The sequence below is a fragment of the Cajanus cajan genome, chromosome 1, assembly GCF_000230855.2.
Source record: "Cajanus cajan strain Asha chromosome 1, NIPB_CcT2T_4, whole genome shotgun sequence".
In the NCBI taxonomy this organism is placed as follows: Eukaryota; Viridiplantae; Streptophyta; class Magnoliopsida; order Fabales; family Fabaceae; genus Cajanus; species Cajanus cajan.
Window position 1 is genome coordinate 14,479,544 of NC_138517.1, and position 5,006 is coordinate 14,484,549.

Here is a 5,006-nt window from a genome sequence, read left to right on the forward strand (position 1 = left end):
GTAACCCTATATGTTAACTTTAAAAGTGATTGGAATTATTCAAAAAGAAGGTCTAGAACTAAAATTATGATCATTTTAGTGAACAAAGATTGAGTGGTTAGGGTTAAGAGCAAATATCACAATTTTTATAATTTTAAGCATAGTAATTGATAAGATCAAAACTTGAGGTCAACATAAGAATTATAGATAATTGTCTTAGCATTCCAACAAGATAAATATCAACTTGGTAGCAAATGTATAACTATAGATGTCACATTTAGACTACATGATGTCTTTGAAACTTAATAAAAGATGAGATAGTTTGTGAGTTGTAAGGGTGAGTTGTCTAATCCTTTAAGCACTCAATCTTGAGAATAATTTGTGATACTTATATCAATAGCTAAGAAAGAGAAAGTATGAGATGGGATAATTGTGAATGAGTTATGAGTGGGTTATGATGAAGGTATGAAATTATGTTTGTAAGACCTTATGTTTGGGATTTTGTGCTTGTGTGAAATATGATATGTGTATGATATGAAATGTTGATACTTGACTTGAGAATGTTGTGTGCAATATTTGACATTTTGGTGAATGATGAGATGTAAGATGATGATAATGTGTTACATGAGAATGACATGGTGAAGATATAGTCTATGAATGACATGATGAGTATGTGATGAGTCCATGAGATGAAGTGCTACCTAGAGTTTTGTATGTGTGACATACACTGTGTGTATAAAATATTTTAAAACTGTACATGAGTATTAGTCTTTAGGAAATCATACATGAGTATTAGCCTTCGAGCGACTATACATGAGTATTAGCCTTTAGGCAACTACACGAGTATTAGCCTTTAGGTAACCATACATGAGTATTAGCCTTCAGACAACCACACATGATTATTGGCCTTCGAGCAAATCATACATGGGTATTAACCTTCGAGAAATTGTACATGAGTTTTAATGATGTCACATGCATGTAGATCAAGATAAGTCTGTGTCCAATTACATTAAGTGTGTAAACTTAATTGCTCATGATTATGTGTTTTGACACGTCCTTATATTTTGGTAATTCTGATATATTTTTTACATTCTCGATATTAATTTTATATGTTGTATGTTATGTTTTGTGTGTGGCTTCTCAACCTTATCTCACACAAGGAGCCAGAGTGAGACTTATCTTATTCCCTTGTTTTACTTGTTCTTATGTATGTTGTTTTGCAAGAAGATCATCGGGATGATGATGCTAATCTTGAGGCTCAGGCCATAACATGTTTAAGGGTGAAACTCTTATAGGATGTGACATCAAGGTTCATAATTTTGCGATTTCTATTTTGTTTACTTAGTTTATTTCATCTTGTTTAGGAATTATGTTAGTCATTGAATTCATGTATTATTTTGGACGGCCACTATGGTCTAGTCATTATTTTAGAGACATTTATGTTTTTGAATTTGTTATATTTTAAGCCAAATATGAATCTTTTATCTAAGGATGCCAATGGGATGGGGTGGGTACGAGTAGTAGCCTTTTGTTACCTGTCTCGTTGGACAAATATTCGTTTCGTATCCATCCAAATATTTGTGTAGGTATCCATTAAGTGAGTACCCATGTATTTTTTAATATTTGCATGTATTCATGAATATTTATTTAAAAATAATAAATGTTTTTTTTATAAAATAATAATAATAATTTCTATTTATTCCAATAATCTCTTCAAAAAATAATAGTTTAAAAGTCAAAATTTTAAATTATTCAAATGTTATATATCGTTTTATTAATCAAGATTCTTCAATTTAAAAACTAAATTTAATTGTTAAAGTACTTAATTCTTATTAATTTAAACAAACTTAATATGTAATTATATAATTGAATATTAGCGAATATGGATACTATGATACTCACCCCCACCATTAACATGTGAGTATAGAAAATACTCGAGTCTTTGTCAGATTGTCACTCGCGGATACCCATTTACAACATTCATTTTCTACCCATAGTGGATTTTATCCACAGATATCCACTGGTATAGATTTTTTTACATCCCTACCTTTATACCTAGAGGTATTTTATGACTATTTATTTATTTCAAATCAAGTTTTAGTTAGGTAAGGTTTTTTTGTTCCATTAGTATTTTAAGCATAAGTATTTGGAGGAGAAGGTGTCACAAATAAGTTAAAGCATCCAACCCAAATCTTCTTTCTTCACCTACAACCCTTTTTTTATTTATTGAAAAGGGTTTTAATTATATTACTAACTCAAGTAATTAAATTAAGATAGAAAATATAATTATTTTTTTAAACATTTATTTTATTTTATTTATGAAAAATGAGATATCACATGTATAGAAACAATCGTTGCATCACTTATTCGAAAGAGACTAGTCCTTTAAATTGCTTCATCATTGATTTGATTCATCACCCATCACCACATAGGAAACCCTAAACTACTATAGTAGTGGTACATAACTGTTGCATTGCTCCTTCTAGGGAGACTAGACCATTCCCTTAACTCTCTCTATCACAACATACAAAACTCTAAACAACCACATCGCCTACTTAGATTGATTCTTCGTACAAATCACTTCAGAGCTATAATGAAAAAATATCACAATAAACTTTTGAGATCCTTCTAACATTAACCATCTAACTATTTTATATAAGGGCATTATTGTAAATTAATTCCTAGAATCTCAACCATTCAATTTAAAATAATAGATCTATGATTTATATTAGGTTAAATTATGTTTTTGCTCCTATATATATTTTTAGGATTCAATTTGGTTTCTCTACTTTTAAATATTTCAATTTGATTTTTGATATTTTTTTAAGGAATCCATTTTTTTTTTTTAATTTCAATGTTGTCATTCTGTTCAACTTGAAATTAATGATATTAATGAGATTGAACGGAAGGTCATATTGAACATTTTTTAAAAAAATTAGGTGATCAAATTGAACATTCCAAAAATAGAGAGAGCAAATTGAATAAAAATTTATCTATCACTCCTAACACTTAGTTTTAATATTTCACATAGGTTTAAATTATTTTGTTAATTATTATTCTATTTGATCTCATTATTTTTAAAATATTCAATATCTTACTATTTTTAAAATGTTCAATTTGATCTTTATTTTTTAAAATATTTAATGTTGTCATTTTGTCTAATTTTGTTAATGTCATTAATGTCAATTTGTAGAAAAAAAAATAACATTAAACATTTTCTTAAAATTAAAAAGTCATATTGAATCGTTTAAAAATAATAATGCTAAATTAAATATTAAAATAAATAAAGAAACTAAAAATATAATTAAACATTTATATTATTTAAAAACAAATAAATCACCTGAGAGAATACATTTATTTAGTATGATATATAATATGCTTCATATATGTTAGAATTTTCCTTCCTTTTATACAAAGCTACTACACTTCCAATTAATTACTGGAAAAATTTGTAGAATATAAAAAGTTAACAGAAAAAAAAAAGTTATTTCACCAGATTTTGTTATATTATTTTTTGCAAATACAAATAAAAACTTAAATAAAATTTTAGTTCTAAAATAAGTTTTTATTTTTATTTCTGTAAAAAATATTATTTTTTTATCTATTTAAAATTATTATTTTTAGTCTCTATAAAATAAGATAATTTGAATTTTAATCTTTACAAAATATCTCCTGAACTTTTATTTTTCTAAAATTAGTATGTTTAGCTCTTAATAATCATTTTAAATTAAATAAATAACATTCAATTTAATTATCTAAATATTTTTAATAAAATTTTTGCATATTAACATAATATTGTAAAACTAATGAGACTGCATGAGATAGTCATTAAATTTTTAGTTATACACATAATGAATGTTATATAGTGGTCACTATTTCTCGGGAGACTTTTTATGTTAGTTAAATGTGACATTTTAGACTTTTTATGTTAGTTAAATTTGACATTTTATATTGGTTGTGTGTTTCTCATATGTTCGGTGATATAAGATATATTGATCCAATATAAAAAATAAAAATAAAAATACCTTTTACTTTTACAACAGTTATCTGAATAAACAATGTAAAAAATAAGATTAAGGAAAAAAAAAAAAAAAAAAAAAAAAGACCAAACTACCACCAACAAGGAGCTAGCTAGGGAAGAAGCATCCACACTTCATCCCTCACTCTCCGAAACAACTATCTCATCAACAAATCATGAAACCAACATGTCGAATCGAACAACATGTCCAAAGATAATTTTTTATATTGGTTAAAATTCAAGCATGTAAAATAACTGTTTATATCGGATAGAAATAGTGTTAAAAATAATTCTTATATATGTTCAAATATAATAGATGTAAAAGGTTCACATAAATCACAAAAATATGTCACTACGTTTTTCTTACATTGGTTGTTTAATATTCGATGTAAAAATCCGCTATAAAATTTTTTTTTTTGCACTAGTGATCATTAGGAATATTCGAAAACAACAATTTCATGTTTTGAGAGATGAGACTTAAACAAATTTTAAAAGGACCACCAACAAATTTTAATATTTTATAGAAGCTAAAAGTATATTAACGTCTAAAAATAATAACAAGAAAGAAATGTAATTAAATACTATATTATATATGGTATCAAAATTTTGATCTTCAAATATGGAGCTGTTAACTGTTTTGACAATATTGCATAGTGCCGTTCCTTTGTAAAATGCTTTCATAACTTTACGAACTATTACTTGATAGTATAGTAACTTAAGCAGATATTCTAAAAATAAAATCTAAAACATTGTAGTTTGAATTTTTTTTAGAAACACTATGTTCTACCTAGAAAAATTGGAATAATAGGTATAACATCTTAAGTTTTAACATTGTTAATTATCGGTATGTGGACAACAAACAAAAGTTGAAGACATAAAAAGATTTGGTTAGCTTACTAATGGATTAACCTAGTGATTAGACACTTTATATTCATAAATTATGGAAACAATTTATTTTGCGAGAAATTTTGTGTGCAATACTTGTCGTATGAAAAATTCTTCAGATCAA